Source organism: Suncus etruscus, chromosome 8, assembly GCF_024139225.1.
Source record: "Suncus etruscus isolate mSunEtr1 chromosome 8, mSunEtr1.pri.cur, whole genome shotgun sequence".
Classification (NCBI taxonomy): Eukaryota; Metazoa; Chordata; class Mammalia; order Eulipotyphla; family Soricidae; genus Suncus; species Suncus etruscus.
Genome location: NC_064855.1, coordinates 58,442,065 through 58,460,733, shown reverse-complemented (window position 1 = coordinate 58,460,733; position 18,669 = coordinate 58,442,065). Strand labels below are relative to the sequence as shown.

General features: G+C 37.7%; 1 protein-coding gene and 1 pseudogene across 2 annotated transcripts in view; one reads left to right on the top strand and one right to left on the bottom strand.

Moving 5' to 3' along the window:
* Positions 1-18,669, bottom strand: part of LRCH1 (leucine rich repeats and calponin homology domain containing 1) — a 238,904-nt gene that overhangs the window by 164,478 nt on the left and 55,757 nt on the right. The gene's annotated exons all lie outside the window — the stretch shown is intronic.
* LOC126016387 (40S ribosomal protein S25-like) lies at positions 13,599-13,975 on the top strand (annotated as a pseudogene).

The following is an 18,669-nucleotide window of genomic DNA, read 5'->3' as shown; positions in this document are numbered from 1 at the left end:
AAAAAACTAAATCATCAGTAGCAATAATTCAGTTTTACTGCTATGCAATGAATTCATCAGGATGGACAAGAAACCAGCAAGAGTTCTAAAAAGAGTAGACCCAAACAATTCAATTTATAAGGAAGTGTGGCTGTGGAATGAAGTCAAACTCCCAGGAGTTGAAATGTCAGATAGTAATTCTGAAACGTTTTCCTATACTATAATACAACTCCAGCAGGATTTTCTGAGACACTGTCATCTCTTCCTGGAACAAAATGTTTTGATACTACATTATGATATATAACATTGCATCATTATTCATGTTGAATATCATAATGACTGTGTTAGCAGCCCAGTAGAAGAGTTAATATGGTAATATACATCAGTGTTGAAACAAGGAAACCCAACTGATTATTCATTCTAAAAGGAATAACAAACCAAAATGTTAACCAAAAGATGTGATTCAGGATAAAATTCTACATGTGATTGAGAAATAGTCTCTACCATTAAGAGATCAGATTTCATTAAGACTGTTTTAAATATTTTCTTAATTGGACATGCTTTTTCTCAAGAAGAGTTTGACTATTCAGTCTTTTATGAATTCACCATTTCTCATTTTTTTCTTCATGTGGATTTGTTTGGCAGATGTTTAAGCTTTAGCTTGTGTTTATGTATCATTGTTAAGCTCTTTCTATATTCTCTTCTTCAGGCTTTCTCTAGCAACTTCATCCCTCTGGAGCCAGAAAAAGCACACACACACACACACACACACACACACACATATTCAGTGATCACCTATCATATTGTGCTACCTCAGGAGGCCCATTAATGATGTCGGTATTAGAAGATTAAGACACTTGACAACTGAGCTCACCAAAGAATAGGAGGCATTAATGAAGCAGGGAGGATAAAATCTAATGTTTCAGATGCTAGGAAAATGTGTTTGGACTAAGCCACTTCAAATGTCTGAGTTTAGGAGATGGGAATGTAAAAAACATTTAGCAACTTATCAAACTTGAATGAGAAATTCTGTGGTCATTTTATTTATGTTATCTCTATAAAAATACTTTCAATTACAAGTTACTCAGACCTTTTTTCAGAATGGTTTAAGCCAGGTCCTACCACAGACCAATTAAGTCAGAATCTCTGTGATAGAGCCCAAGCACTATATTTAAAGTTCCTGGAGCAAGTCCAAGGAACACCCACGACAGAGAAAGCACAGCTCTAACCAATCATGCCTGAGCCCTAAGGTATTAGACTTTTGACGTAAGGCATATAGGAGGCTTAGGCCTGAGTAAAGTAAGGGTTTTATCATTAAGAAGAAAAGGTGAAAATTGATGCACGGCAGAAAAAAGCAGTAAGTGAAAAACTGAAGGTTCATGGTTTGGGTTTTCTTGTTGCTATTGTTTAAGGAAATGGAAAACATTTTCTATGGTAACCAAAATGATAAGAAATTATAGATTCCTGCTGTTTTTCATTGGCATTTAATAAGTGGCATTTAGCTAACCAAGGCATAGGTCTTTAATGAGACACAATTGCTTAATTATGCCATTGCATACATTCAGTAAGTCAAAATGAAAGCTATTTCCTTAACTGTATTTCTTCAATTACTGACCAAGTACATAAAGATCAAACTCTATTTGCTTACTACAGATAAGTAGAAAATATGATGCACTTTTAACAAATAGTAGGATGAAACAATGTATATGTATTATCTGTACTTAACCAGGAAGCTTCACAATCACTTAACCAATCTACTCTATGCTTTCAATGATAATAAAAGTTTTTCCTTTAATTTCTGTTAATTGACCAAGAGTATAGACAACAAAACATACAGACTTAAATGAGTTAGGAAATCATTTTCCCTTCTCATTCTCCCTTTGCTGTCACTGCAAAGGGACCAGAGACTGCAGACACTTGGTTTTGTGACTTACACACAGGGCCACAGTACTTAGCTGTGAAGTTTGTGCACATATTGAGTGCAGTGCACACTGGGAATTGTTTTGGCCACAAACTTGTTCATTGAAGAATGCACACCTGGTGTAGGTGCTCACATAGCTAGAGCTTCTGAGTTCACTGGGATCTCCCTGTTCAGTAGCCGTACTGTGTGCTGGAGAAGGCACATTCTGTTGCAGTGCAGTAGAGCCACCAAGACAATCTCAGCACATATGGGCAGCACTGGGAACCAAAACTCAAGACATTTTCAAGGCTTTGAGTTTCAACCATGGAGCCATCCTATACACTCTAAGAAAATCTTTTTGTTATTATTTTCAAAGCAATACCGTTGTGTTGTCATTGAAGCCACCTGCTTATCTACTATCAAGGTATGCATAAGAAGCACCAAATGTTCCTGTTTTTCTTATTTTTCTTTTAAAATACACAAATAAAGTTATTCACTAGGAATAGCTGTATCACTACAGATCTATGATCCCCCAATACACATATATACACGAACTACAAAGGTAAACTCAAAAAAGTTCTTGGTATGACCTATGCCAAAAGGAAGTGCTTTCAAAGCAATGCATAAAGGAACAATTTACTACAAAGATGTGTGAGAGTTTCAACCAAACTATGAGCTCATTTTATGAGTTTACACCTGAAGCCCATAAGATAACAGGACAAATATCAAAGCTTTATGGTGTATCAAATTACTTCTCACACACACTTAAAACTCTGAAATAGTGGGAGATAGAGTTATAGGCTTGCCTTGCATGTGACTGACTGGGATTCAATCCAGTCATTCCATATGATTCCCTGAGCACATGAAGAGTTCTCCCTGAGCATAGAGTCATGAGTAAGCCTGGGAGTGCCCCCCCAAATTAAAAAATTATAATCCCTGTAAGAAAGCATTTCTCATAACTAGTCTAGGTATTAATATTGTATGTATAAATATGTAGAGGTTATTCCTAGCTTTGCACTCACTTAGAAAATTACTTCTGGCAGGCTCGAGGACCATATGGGATGCAGAGGATTGAACCCTGGGCAGCTGCATTGAAAGCAAATGTCCTACCTACTGTACTATTGCTTTGCCCCACTCCCGAGTAGATCAGTATTAAGGTGTTAAATAAAGTTGAATTAAAATTTAAAATTGTTGAAGGCAAACACCTTACCCATTGTGCCACTGCTCTGGCCCCAAGTTGAGCAGTTTTAAGGTGTTAAATTAAGTTGAATTAAAATTTAAAATTTTTGGAATTGTCTCTGAAAATTTAATACATCACTTTTTAATAAATAAAAATGATCAATAACCAGGTGTTATATAAAAATTTGTGATTTTTTCCCTCTCCTTAAACTCTTGTCACTTTTTGCAAAACGTAGTTTTTAATCCTAGAGACTGTAAGGGGACACAAATGATAGGCAAACATGGAGAAACCTGATGTTCAGATCTTGCCAGCAAAACCTATAGCCTTTCAAGATGAATAGTATAGATGATATGTCCCTGGAATATTATCAAAGAACAAAAAATAAAAAAGAATTGAGAAAGGCATACTAGTGGGAGTAAGCCTCTTAAGCCCGACAGTGGAGCATGCAAGTAAGGAGCTGGAGCTGAGTCTGGCAGACAATGCTCAGTGATACTCTAGAAACCACTGGCCCTACTTTTAAAGTATGTTGACATATTCAAGAGCACAAACAACCTTATGTCGACAATGATCTAATGACATAAAAAAACTATCAGGATATAGCTGCTGATTCACTTAGGCAGGTGGATCCTAGTGTTTAAACCTCACAACCACACCCTGCACATTTCCACATCTCCAGATTTGCCTATGAGAAAAAGCCAAGTCCTTGAAAAATGACTATGTTGTATTTTTGTCTGATTTATTGAAAGGGAGTTATATGAGGAGAAAGAAATGTCTAGAAGTGTTAAATCATGATAAAGTAAACTGGGTTGTTACTTGTCAATGACATGGAAAGCTTATCTATCTTTTCTTTTATTGGGAGGGTGGGATTTTCCTGCTCCACACTCAGGAATCACTCCTGTGGGCGCTAGGGACCATATAAAATGCTGGGAATTAAACTCAGTCAGCTGCATAGAAGACAAGCTCCCTAACTGTTGTACTACTGTTTTAGTCCCAAATTATTTATCTTTTTCAGTGGCCAAGGATAGAACCTGAACATTCATTCACACACACAAAGTCTGTGCTTTACTACTGGAGCCACATCACCAGCTCCAAAACTAATTTAAATTCACAATCCCAAAGTGAATCTGCCTTTTAAAAAATCTGCATATATAAAAATCAATTTAGAGAGTTCACATTATTGACATTTTTAACAAGAGGAAGCCACTAAGTTTTAATGGTAAAGGCTAGCAACTTAGTTTCATCTTGACCTGGTAGGAAAAAAAAAGACAGATAAAGAAAGGACATATGTTATCCTGAAAACCCTCCAACTTGTAGTATGGATATAACATGAAAAAAACCCTGGCTCTCTTTCCTGAAGAGAAAGACTTGAATAAGAAAGGCTTACTTATTTAGTGCCATGAAGAGATTGCTGGTGCTCTTCTAAACACTTCCTTTTTCCAAAAATTACTCTAACCATATTTTGTGGTCTTTTCCTCACAATGAATAGGAATAAAAGTCAAAGTTACCCCAAATGATATGAGGCACTGTTGGTGGAAAATATGAGCATCAATAGTCTTACAGTGCACAAGACTATTTTTAATTCCAGACAAATAATTTTACTGTTGAGAGTAAAGTCCCTCCCTCTCTCTGCTTCCACCACATCTGGAAAAGACATAGAAACATGCCTACACTTCTGTCTGTGACTAGTGCTCATGCAAAGGATCAGGAAACCAACCTGAATGTTGGCTAAGGAAAGAAAGATGATCACCAGAAACCTGTTTTGGCTACTTTAGAAAGGGATCAGGGAGGCCCAGAGCAGTGGCGCAAATGGTAGGGTGTTTGCCTTGCGTGCACTAGCCTGGATTCGATCCCCCAGCATCCCATATGTCCCCCTAAAGCCAGGAATGATTTCTGAGCGCAAAGCCAGGAGTAACCCCTGAGCGTCACCAGGTGTGACCCAAAAACAAAACAAACAAAAAAGAGAAAAGAAAATAAGAAAAGCACCAGGGATTCTGAGTTTCCTTCACAAAGCTCTGGCTCTTCAGATTGCTCCAGTATAACAATGCAATGGACAGCAGTTCCCATTCTTCAGCTTTAATCAAGCACTGACTTAACAGCTCTGGCTGTGAAACTAGTTTCTTGCATAGAGGGAAGTCAGCACTGCCTACTAGCTAAGAAAATGCCCTTCCCAGCTCTACTTCACAATTAATCAGCAATTATGAACTATATTAGAAACAAACTATATAAGAAATACACTTTGTGTTCTAGATCTTTCCAAAGGTGAAGATCTTGCAAAAGGAACACTCCAGGCCCTTCCCTGACCTACTCTCACCAACATGGAAATTGCTCAGCTGGTGAGGAGACAATAAATGACCATCACTTCCCTAAGATACTGGGGCCTGAGATTGTATACTATGCTTTCAATGACATCAATAGAATCAATTAGCGGGTGAAACATAAGTTTGATCCTATGGATAACAATGTAAGAAGAGAGGAAGGAGATGGCTATTCTATTTGGAAATGTTTTAACACTGATGATGTAAGAAAACTATTTTACTCTCAGGACCTGGTAGACAAAAGTTCTATTTTTTGATAAACTTTCAGAACCTTTGAAGGCATCTCTACATTTAAGGCAAAAGTAACTGAAATGCATATTCTCAGTCACAACTATTTCATCTAAATATATATTTAAACATATAAATATAACTATATGGGGCTGGAGCGGTGGCGCAAGTGGTAAGGCATCTGCATTGCCAGTGATAGCCCAGAAGGGACCAGGGTTCGATCCCCCAGCATCCCATGTTTCCCAAGCCAGGAGCGATTTCTGAATGCATAGCCAGGAGTAACCTCTGAACATCACTGGGTGTGGCCCAAGTACCAAAATGTGTATATATATATATTACTATATAAATATATTTAAGTTTATATTATATATATAATAAATAATATTTATGTATAGTATATACAATATAGAGAATATGTGTGTGTCATCTGTCAAATGTCAGGGGGCTGTAAGGGGTTTCTTTAGATCACCTGAGAATATATAGGAATCAATATCAATTTTCAACTTGGAACTGTTTAAAAAACTTCTCAACTCGGTCCAAGTATGTAGGGCACTCACAGCCCAAAATGAATTTAATGTATGTCATGGGGAACCAACATAGACTCCAGAGAAATAGGCACTGACCGTCCAGCCTTGACTCCTGGATCCCAGACATAGAAACGACAGAGTTCTCCACAACAGCTCCAGGAACCAAGTCCCCTCCAGGGCATTCATAATGTTGCTCTGACACCAACATATGCCAGTTCTAAATTGATAACGAGGAAATGGGAACAACTAGATCTAAGAGCAAGTTATCCTTCCTCACCAGACAAAATCAGAAGACATATCACCCTTTGATCTGTGCAAAAACCAAGATTGCTATATACAGATGACTGGTTGTTACAACCAGGACTAGACAGTACGCATCCTAGGACCAACAACAACAAAAAGCTCTAACCTAGCTTTTGAGGTTTTTTTTTTTTTTTTTTTTTTTTTTGTGTGTGTGTGTGTGAGTGTGTGTGTGTGTGTAATATTTGTAAAAGTCATATCAGGAGCTAACACAAGAGCACAGTGGGTAAGGCAGGTTAATGCTGAGTGCAGAGCCAGGAATAAACCCTGAGCACCTCTAGCTGTTACCACCAGCCCCAAAAAAGAATCAAATCAAAACTACAGAGTTGAAACTATTGGGACTAGAGAGAGTACCGTTGCTTGCTTTTCATGTGGCCAACCCAGTTCAACCCTGGCATCCCATATAGTCCCCTGAGCACCTCTAAGAGTGATTCCTGAGAACAAAGCCAGAAGTAATCCCTAAGCATTAACAGGTGTGGCCCAAATAGCATTTAAAAAAATCTGAAAAACATTCAGGACTCACTGAAAGGACTTAATAGAACTGAAATGAGTGAACAATAGACTTTGTGAGCTTGAAGGTTCAATCTGTTTGAAAAGAAATGCATAGCATTTTTTTTTGAAAGCTGAACTTTTTATTTGCTTAGACAGCTTTCTTTTTTTTATCAATGGCTATAAACTTTATTTATTTATTTATTTTTTATTTAAACACCTTGATTACATACATGATTGTGTTTGAGTTTCAGTCATAAAAGGAACACCACCCATCACCAGTGCAACATTCCCATCACCCAAGTCCCAAATCTCCCTCCTCCCCACCCAACCCCCGCCTGTACTCTAAACAGGCTCTACATTTCCCTCATACATTCTCAATATTAGGACAGTTCAAAATGTAGTTATTTCTCTAACTAAACTCATCACTCTTTGTGGTGAGCTTCCTGAGGTGAGCTGGAACTTCCAGCTCTTTTCTCTTTTGTGTCTGAAATTTATTATTGCAAGAATGTCTTTCATTTTTCTTAAAACCCATAGATGAGTGAGACCATTCTGCGTTTTTCTCTCTCTCTCTGACTTATTTCACTCAGCATAATAGATTCTGTGTACATCCATGTATAGGAAAATTTCATGACTTCATCTCTCCTGACAGCTGCATAATATTCCATTGTGTATATGTACCACAGTTTCTTTAGCCATTCGTCTGTTGAAGGGCATCTTGGTTGTTTCCAGAGTCTTGCTATGGTAAATAGTGCTGCAATGAATATAGGTGTAAGGAAGGGATTTTTGTATTGTATTTTTGTGTTCTTAGGGTATATTCCAAGGAGTGGTATAGCTGGGTCGTATGGGAGCTCGATTTCCAGTTTTTGGAGGAATCTCCATATTGCTTTCCATAAAGGTTGAACTAGATGGCATTCCCACCAGCAGTGGATAAGGGTTCCTTTCTCTCCACATCCCCGCCAGCACTGTTTGTTCTCATTCTTTGTGATGTGTGCCATTCTCTGTGGTGTGAGGTGGTATCTCATTGTTGTTTTGATTTGCATCTCCCTGATGATTAGTGATGTGGAGCATTTCTTCATGTGTCTTTTGGCTTTTGGTTTACAATCTGTTCAACAAACAAGATCTCGAATTCCAGAGGTCTGACTGAGACAACCACAAGTGAACGGGTCTTCCAGAAACATAACAAAAGACTGTCCCAGGCTCCATCCTAGGAGCAACATAATGACCAAGAACACCAACTACAGAAGATGAATTAAAATGACACTGAAGAAGCAGGACTGCTAGAACCACAGAGAAAGCCTTCATCATTAGCTCCATTCCTTGAGCTGCACAGTCACCAAGATCTCTAGATACAGAGGACTGATTTTACCATCCATGACAAAGCAGAAGTCTTCCATACACCACAAAAGCACCGAGGGGAGAGTAAATGATCATGCAAGGAATCTATAGTTAATCCCATGACTGTATACTTCAGGGATGGAGAAACCCTGTATCACCTAGGCCAAGGGAATTCCCTCTATAATATTCCCAATAGTTACTGTGCCTATGCAGGGGGAAAAAGAAAAAAAAAGGAAAAAAAAAGCACAAAATAATCATTTTTTCACATATATATTGATTGATTGATTGATTGTTTTTTTGACAATCATATTTTGATGTAGATATTGAAGTTGATGTCTCCTTTTTTATTTTATATTATTTTATCTTATCTTTCTCTTTTTGCACTCCGGCATGATTTGAATTCAGAACCGAGACTATTGTGTGGTGCTTCTCTTTATTGCTGTAGGGCTCACTGGATATTTAATTTGACATTTATTTTTGTATTGTTATGGTGTTTCAATTACCTTTTTCAAGTCCTCTCTCAAACTGAGGCTGATAGCCACTAGAAGGACTCTGCCCATTTTCAGCATATTTTTATTTATTTATTTTTTGCTTAATCTTTATCCCATTCTATTGCTTTTCTTTCCCTCAAACAAAACCACATAACTCGATTAATCTAGCTTCGCCTCTCAAATAGAGGGAGAAACAAGGGAGGGCACCAGGACCAAACAGATGTATGATCACTGATAGTAAGCTAGACAAAGAGGGGACCACCTACTCTAGCAGTCTGGAGGGTGATGGTGGGGGATATGGGTTGCAGAAGGAAATGGGGAAGAGGGGGGGACAAATTTGGTGGTGGGTATTTCCCTGATTCAATGTTAATATGTACCTAAAATATTAACGTGAAAGATATGTAAGCCACTATGATCAAAATAAAAATTAAAAAAAAAATAAAAATAAAAAACTATAATTTTACGACATAAGACAACATTGTTTTTCTACTGTACCTGTAACCAAATACAAATTGGTGTTAGCACAACACATTTATTAAGAAATCTGTTGTCTTAGAGTGCTGAAAGATGTGGGTCTTATAGGACTAAATTCAGTGCCAGGTTCCTATGGGAGCCTCGTTCCTAACCTTTTCTGCTATAATATTCCTTAGCTCATGACTTTGCATCACTCCCATTTCTGCTTCCAAGCTTTCATCATATATCTTCTCTGAGCCTCCTCCCTACTTTTGTAAGGACTCCTCTAAATGTGTTAAAATCACTAGGACAATTAAGTATCATGTCTATCATGTCTCCACCTCAAGATCCTTGTCTTAATTACTGATGCAAACTCTTTTATTTTTATTTTATTATTTTTTTTTTCAGTTTTTGGGTCACACCTGGTGTCGACTCAGAAGTTGTTCCTGGCAGACACAGGGGACCATATAGGATGCCAGGATTTGAACCACTGTCTGTTCAAATCAGCTGCATGCAAGGCAAATGTGATATCTCTATGACCGCCCCCCCCCTTTTTTGCCATGAAAACTAATGCCATTCACAGTTTCAATGATCAGGACTTGGATAATTGGGGTCAGAAGGTCACTACTTGACCTACCACACCAAGGAATAGCATTGTAGTGTTATGCATAAGGTCTTGGCAAACAAGATTTTCCTTTCCATCTCTAGCTCATTTACTCATATTACAAGTATCTGAGTCTCAGATACTTGCCTGATGTATTGTTTTATAGCATTTGTTGGGTTTGGGTAAATTAGCAGGTATTACACATAATGGTTTCTTGTATTACTGAAGTCAGCCCCAAACCTCACCTATAAAGACAAATCTGAATCCAGCAGTAAAATAACAATGACAATTGATAAACACTACAGATGTCTTCAACAAAAATTTAATTCTAGGTATCATCTAAGTAAATGAATCAGCATCAGATAAAGTAAAAAACATGAGACAACAAAGATTACACCTACTAGAAAAGATATATTCATATGGGAGAAAGAGAAAATGAAAAACAGCTCCACAGTCTGAAATGAGAGAAATAGAGTTGACAATTCAGACCATGACTTCTCAATAAAGGTAGTTTAAAACAGAGGTAGTTCAAAACAGAGATAGAAACTTCCCCACAGAAAGAAGAAAAAAAAAATGAGTCCTGGGTTCAAAAACAAGAAAAATCTTTACAATGGAATTCCAAATAAATAATCCATGTCTAATAATAAAAAATTCCTAGTCTTTGTTTTTTATTCCAAATTGACGGAAATGCAAAAAAAATAAGTGCAAATCCATCACAAGCTCTATTGGTCACTAAAAGGTACCTATTCTTTCAGATATCTCAGTAAAAATATAAACAAAATTAACAATTCCCAGAGATATGGAACTTCTTGGGACACCACAAAACTAAATGCAACTAAATGAGACTAAAGAGTAAAGAAGTGCCTCTAAATACCACATATGATGCAAAAGAAAGAATGAGAACTATGAGGAAGGATATACAAAAAGCTATAAAATCAGATGTATGCCCTAAGGAGGCATATTCTGCTAGAATCTGAGACTAACTAGAAGCAGAGGGTTTTCTATATTCATGGTAGCAAAAGGGCATCTATATATTCAACTACAATGTTTGCTGTATAAAACATTGTTGATTGTGAAAAGATCCATGAAAGGTTAAATTAGCCAGTCAATATAAACTCCAGAAAATGGAGTAATTTAGAGTGAATTTGACTTAAAATTTCAAAAATTAGAATTTGAACACTTGAGGAAATATTTCAAATTGCCTGTAAAGTTAAACCAAATTGCACTTTTTTTCTTCAACAATTGGCTAAAAACTAGTCTGAAATTCAGTATCTCTATTCTTAACACTTAGTTCTATCACCAACCACAGTGACTTAAGGTAGTTCCTTTACAGTCTAAGACGGATAGTACTAAACTAAATTAAATCCAAGTTTCTTGGGGCTGGAGCAATAGCACAGAGGTGTGATTTGCTTTGCACACAGCCAAACCAAATTCAATTCCCAGCACCCTGTTTGGTTTCCCCGAGCTCCACCAAAGTAGTTCTTGAGTCAAAGCCAGGAGTAACCCCTGAGCATTGCTGGATTTGGCCCCAAAACCAATATTTGAAAAGATCTCAATTTCCTCCTAGTTTTAGCACCTTATATCTTATCAACTAGAGATAAAATTTTACATTGGATATATTAAGATGCCATATATTTTCATTTTATATATTTTCACTATTAAAACCTGAAATATTAATATCAATCATATATATATATATATATTGGTTTTTGGGTCACACCTGGGAGCACTCAGGGGTTACTCCTGGCTCTACTCTCAGAAATCACTCCTGGCAGGCCCGAGGGACCATATGGGATGCCAGGATTCGAACCACAGTCCTTCTGCATGCAAGGCAAATGCCCTACCCATGTTATCTTTCTGGCCCCTCACTCATTCACTCATATATTTCAATCATCATCGCAAATTATAAGTATACTTTTGTCCCCTTTCCAGAATTTTCATTTTTAGACAGCAATGAAACCAAAAGAAAAAAAAAAATAAAACCTCAAAAGTTAAAACTATTCAACTATCTCCTTAAGGAATGTATCATGAAGAAATAACAAACCTCCTCTATTAGGATGTTTAGAGATCCCAGTCAAGAATTCTCAAGAAAAATATTTATAAGCACATGAGAGAAAATATGCTTATGATTATTTTTAAAAAATAAAGAAAAATGAGAGGGTGGGGACCTGGGAGGATGTCAGTTCTCTCATATTCAGCACATATTTTGTGGTGCTCATAAAGCAGAAAAGACTCCCTAACATTTTCTTCAAGACACAAGTATGTTTCCAAGTGGAAGTGGCCAGATAAAGGGACAAGACTGCTGTACCATAAATAATAATGTGTCGGGGAAAGAACATATTATTGTTCAAGAGTCAGGAAGCTTGGAGCCCAGCCCAGGAAAGCACACTGCAACCTAAGGTGCGTCCTTCCAAATCTCAGGCTATTTGTAAAGAATACTGAGATCATTCCGGACACATGTGTTTTTATGTCAATACAACTTTCCTTAGCAGAAAACTGTTAAACTCAGAAGTGCTAAGAGTTGGAATGTGTCAATGTAGAGCCCCATTTCAGGAGTTGGGAGATAGTAACATTGAAGTGACCCAATTTGATCCCCAGCATCACATGGTCTCAATTTTTCTGTTAGAAGTTCTAATGCCCCCAAGCACCATCAGGATGACTCATATACCTCCACTGCATCCTTGGTGCTTTTCACAGAACCTCTAGTCTGACTGAGCCAGTACTGGCAGTGGAGGTCTCCTGAACTTTACTTGAAGACTCCCCACACTCTCACACATGTAAAAAGATCTCTACTTCAACCTAGAAGCACCAGGATGCAAGCAAGTACTGGGCTGCAGTATGCTGACCCATATAGTCATGTGACTTTAGTGTGCTGACCCATATAGTTTGCTGGCCTGTGGTACGCTGAGAATTAAATGAAGAACAGATGATCTTTCTTAACAGAGGAGTGAACGGTTAGTTTCTGGAGCAAAAGTTACCATCATCTAGTTATCTCTGACTTAGTCCAACGTTTTTCTCATCTGTCTGAGTTTTCACTCATCACAGTTCTACATCTGTGTGCATTCTCTCAGGCATCTTTTCCTCACAAAGAAGGGCTCCAGCTAAAAGGGGTGTTTGTTGCCTTTGACAGTTTGATCAAGATCAATGCCTGGTTCCTTGGAATCACAGAAGAAAGTTAGGGTAAAGAAGGGACCACTTTAACAATGATAGTTAAAAATGATCATTCTGGACAGAAAACAGGTGCTGAAGAGCTAAAATGATATGCATGATACCCTTTTAGTAACACAATTGCAAACCACAGTGTCTAAAAATAAACACGGGGAGGAGAGAGAGAGAGAGAGAGAGAGAGAGAGAGAGAGAGAGAGAGAGAGAGAGAGAGAGAGAGAACAACTGTCTGCCATATAGGGAGGCAGGGGAGAAGGGGAAGGGAGGAGAAACAGTGGGAGCAGGAAATGTGCACTAGTAAAGGGATGGTATTTGGACATCGTATGCCTAAAATGCAATCATGAAAACTTTGTAAATGTGTATCTTACAGTGATTCACTTAAAGAATTATTATTTTGTTTGTTTGTTTTTGGACCACACCTGTTGATGCTCAGGGGGTTACTCCTAGCTATGCGCTCAGGAACCACTCCTGGCTTGGAGGACCATATGGGATGCCACGGATCGAACCCAGCTCCGCTTTGGGTCAGCTGCGTGCAAGGCATATCCCTGCTGCTGTGCTATCGGCACCGGCCCCTTTGTCTAACATCTTAGTGGGGCTGTTGTGGTAGCTGCTGTCCTCTGAGCTTCACGATGCCTCCCAAGGACAACAAGAAAAAGAAAGATGCCAGAAAGTTGGCCAAGAAAGACAAGCACCCAGTGAACAAGTTCGGGGCAAGGTGAAAAAGAAGAAGTGGTCCAAAGGCAACGTTTGGGACAAGTTCAATAACCTAGTATTGTTTGACTAAGCCATCTATTACAAGTTCTGCAAGAAAGTCCCCAACTGTAAGCTCATAACCCCTGCTGTTGTTTCTGAAAGGCTGAAGATTAGGGGGTCCCTAGCCAGGGAAGCCCTTCAGGAACTCCTGAGTAACAGACTCATTAAACTCATATCCAAGCACAGAGCTCAAGTGATTTACACCAGAAACACAAACAACAGAGATGCCCCAGCTGCTGGGGAAGATGAGTGAGCAGGTCCCAACTGTACATTTTGAAAAATAAAACTTTATTAAGTCAAAAATAAAAACCAATTGGGTATCCTGTGTTTGTTAAAAAAGATAAGGTCGAGGCCAGAGTGGTGGCACAGCAGTAGGGCATCTGCCTTGCACACACTAATCTAGGACAAACTGTTGTTCGATCCCCTAGCTTCACCAGTGCAACATTCCCACCACCAATTCTCCCCCTCCTCTCCCACACCTTCCTGTATTGCAACAGGCATTCTACTTCTCTCGTTCTTTAACACTGTCATGCTAGTTGTCAGTGTAGTTATTTCCCTAACAGCATTCACCACTCTTTGTGGTGAGCTTCAAATTGTGAGCTGGTCCTTCTGGCCCTCCCAGCACTTAACTCTATTGTCTCTGGGCCTTAATACAGTAACGTCTTTAATTTTTCTTAAAACCATAGATGAATGATACTATTCTCTGTCTATCTCTCTCCTTCTGACTTATTTCCCTCAGCATAATAAGAGTCCATGTACGTCCATGTTTAGAAAAATGTCATGACTTCATCTCTCCTGACAGCTTATATAATATTCCATTGTGTATATGTACCACAGTTTCTTTAGTCATTCATCTCTTGAAGGGCATTTAGGTTGTTTCCAGACACTAGTGCTGCAATGAATATAGGTGTGAGGAAGGGATTTTTTTTTTTGTATTTTTGTGTTCCTAGGTTATATCCCTAGGTGTAAAATAACTGGATCAAATGGGAGCTCAATTTCCAGTTTTTTGAGGAATTTCCATATTGTTTTCCATAAAGGCTGGACTAGAGGGCATTCCCACCAGCAGTGAATAAGAGTTCCTTTCTCTCCACATCTCCGCCAGCACTGATTGTTCTTGTTTTTTGTGATGTGTGCCACTCTCTGTGGTGTGAGATGGTACCTAATTGCAGTTTTGATTTGCATCTCCCTGATGATAAGTGATGTGGAGCATTTTTTCATGTGTCTTTTGGCCACTTGTATTTTATCTTTGAGGAAATGTCTGTTCATTTCTTCTCTCTATTTTTGATGGGATTGTATGTTTCTTTCTTATTAAGTTCTGTCAGCACCTTGTTTATGTTTGATATTAGTCCCTTGTCTGATGGGTATTGGGTGAATAGTTTCTTTCATTCTGTGGGTGGCTTTTTTATTGAGGCACTATTTCCTTTGAGGTGCAAAAACTTCTCAGCTTAATATAGTTCCATCTGTTTATCTCTGCTTCCACTTGTTTGGAGAGTGCTGTTCAGGAGCAATTTCTGAGTGCATAGCCAGGAGTAACCCCTGAGCATCACCAGGTGTGGCCCAAAAACCAAAACCAAAAAAAAAAAAAAAAGATAAGGTCAACAACAAGCAGCAAAGATAAACAACCTTAGAGATTGTAATTGTATGCCCTGGAATATCTCTATGTCACTGGACTTAAAAAGCTTACTCTTACTATTTAAAACTAAAAAATAAAGATATTAAGATCTGCAACAAAACAAAACCTCATTGCATAGTACCAGGGTCAGTATTAAAACAATTGATTAAATAGGTGGAGGTACATTTAGGAGTTTTTAAATGCTGAACAGTTTCCAGTACTAATTAGATTTTCTAACACATGTGACTAAATCATCTAGTAGATAAGTTTCACAGTCATTGACAGTATTTCAGTGTTAATTAGCATCCATAGTTTTTCACTTCAATTATTTTCTCTATAGTACACATGAACCCTCCCTAAACCCGTGTTTACTAATCACAGAACACTTCTGTGGAAATGCCCACAGAAGTGTTGAAATTGAAATTCATCTGTGAAAATGCTCACAGAAGTGTTCTGAAGGAATTGGAAACAATTCCTTAGGGTTATGTAAGAAGGGCAGCTACTGATTTCAGGGAAGACTTGAGTCAGGGTCAGGAGAAGGAAACTGGATTGTTTCCCAGTACCTTGGTTCTCTACAGTGAAGCTTTATACTCTCTCAGAGAGCAGACACACCCATGCCTGAAACACAATGCTACTCTGAAAGAAGCAATCTGTAAATTGTCCACATCTCTTTTGATGCATATAAGGATGGACTCTTCTTCTTAGATCAAGTAAAGTGAAAGAAGGCACAAGTTTATTTAAAAATTGAAATCATCTTATCACCCATGATGGAGCAGAAGTCGTCCATACACCACAAAAGGACATAGGGGAGAGTAAATGAACAAGCAAGGAGTCTGTAGTTATCCCCATGACAGTATACTGTCATTCAGGATGGAGAAACCCTGAATCTCTTAGGCCAAGGGAATTCCCTTTCTAATTTCTAATTTCCCCAATATTTACTGTGCCTATGCAGGAAAAAAGAAAACAGCACAAAATAATCTTTTTTTATTTATTTACTTTTTTGTTTTGGTTTTGTTATTGTTGTTGTTCTCATATTTTTTTGCACTGTTTAGTTTTTATTTAAGGACCATGGTTATTATGTGGTGCTTGTCTCTATAGCTATAGTGTTCATTGTATTTTTTGTTTGATTTTTCTTTTTGTATTGTTGTAGTGTTTCCCTTCCTTTTTCCCTTTCTTTTCTCAAACTGATGTGAAGAGCCTCTAAGGACTCCACCTATTTTCGGCTTGTTTGATTTTTATCCCATTTTATTGCTTTTCTTTTCTTCAAACAGAACCATATAACATGAACCATCTTGTTTCGCCTGTCAAATTGAGGGGAAAATAATGGAGAGTACCAAGACAAAACAGTTGTATGAGCACTAAGTAGTAACAAAAATGATTGGACTTAAGCACCAAATCCAAAGACAACGACATCAGAATCGATACCCAACCTACAACAAGCTAGATATAGAGGGGACCACTTATACTAACAACCTGGGAGATAAGGGTGGGGAATATGGGATGCAAGCTGGAAACAGGGTGGTGGGAATTTCCCTGATTAATATGTACCTAAAATATTACTGTGAAAGATATGTAATCCACTTTGGTCAAAATAAAAATTATTATTATAAAAAATTGGAACCATAGAAGCTGGAGAGACAGTAGAGTGGATAGAGTTCTTGACTTGAAAGCAGTTGACCCAGATTCAATCACTGGCACGCCATATGGTCCTCTAAAGCCCACATGATCGCTGAGTGGCAGAGCCAGCAGTAAGCCCTGAACACTGCCAGTTTTTTGCAGCCCTCCCCAAAATGTTGGAGACCTAAAATGCAGATATTTTATTATATATTCATTCATCAAGAATATTTACTTGACCACTACTAGGAAATACCCTAGGAACACAAAAATACAATACAAAAATCCCTTCCTTACACCTATATTCATTGCAGCACTATTTACCATAGCAAGACTCTGGAAACAACCAAGATGCCCTTCAACAGACGAATGGCTAAAGAAACTGTGGTACATATACACAATGGAATATTATGCAGCTGTCAGGAGAGATGAAGTCATGAAATTTTCCTATACATGGATGTACATGGAATCTATTATGCTGAGTGAAATAAGTCAGAGACAGAAAGAAAAATGCAGAATGGTCTCACTCATCTATGGGTTTTAAGAAAAATGAAAGACATTCTTGCAACAATAACTTTCAGACACAAAAGAGAAAAGAGCTGGAAGTTACAGCTCACCTCATGAAGCTCACCACAAACAGGGATGAGTTTAGTTAGAGAAATAATTACGTTTTGAACTATCCTCATAATGAGAATGTATGAGGGAAATAGAAAGCCTGTCTAGAGTACAGGCAGGGGTTGGGTGGGGAGGAGGGACATTTGGGACATTGGTGATGGAAATATTGCACTGGTGATGGGTGGTGTTCTTTACATGACTGAAACCCAAACACAATCATGTATGTAATCAAGGTGTTTAAATAAAATAAAATATATTAAAAAAGAGAATATTTACTTAAATTTGTTTCCCCTTTAATACTGAACAATGGTCTCTGATCATGCAAAATTTCAGTCTAGATGATATTAAGAAAATCCTAAAGATTGTACCAAAAAGCTTCTAGAAACAATAGGTCTTTATAGTAAACTGTCAGGCTAAATAATTATAAATAAAAATTCATAGCTTTTCTACATAAAAATAATGAAAGGGAAGAAAAAGACACTAAAAGCAATCCCATTTACAATTTTTCCTCAGAATATCAAGTACCCTGAAGTCAAATTAACTAAGACCTATACAGAGAAAAGCACAAAACACTGCTTCAAACAGTAAAAAAACAAAACAAAACAAAACAAAAAAAAAAACACAAGGAGATGGAGACATATACCCTGCTCATGGATTGGGAGGATTAACATCATTAAAATGGCAATACTTCCCAAAGCATTGTACAAATTTAATGCAATCCCTATAAGAATACCTATGACATTTTTCAAAAAAGGAGATCAAACACTCTTGAAATTCATTAGAGCTAAAGCAATCCTCAGAAAAAGAAAAAGAGAGGCCTCACTTTTCCCAACTTTAAACTGTACTATAAAGCAGTAGTTAATAAAACAGCATTGTAATGAAATAAAGACAGACCCTCAGATCAATGCAATAGACTTGAATAGTCTTAGGTGGATCCTCAAGTTTATTATCAAATAATATCTAATAAAGGGGCAAGAAATACAAAGTGAAGCAAGGAAAGCCTCTTCAACAGTCATATTGAGAAAACTGTTCAACTACATGCAAAAAGTGAACTCAGATAAATCAAAACTCAGATAAATCAAAATGGATTAAAGACCTTGATATCA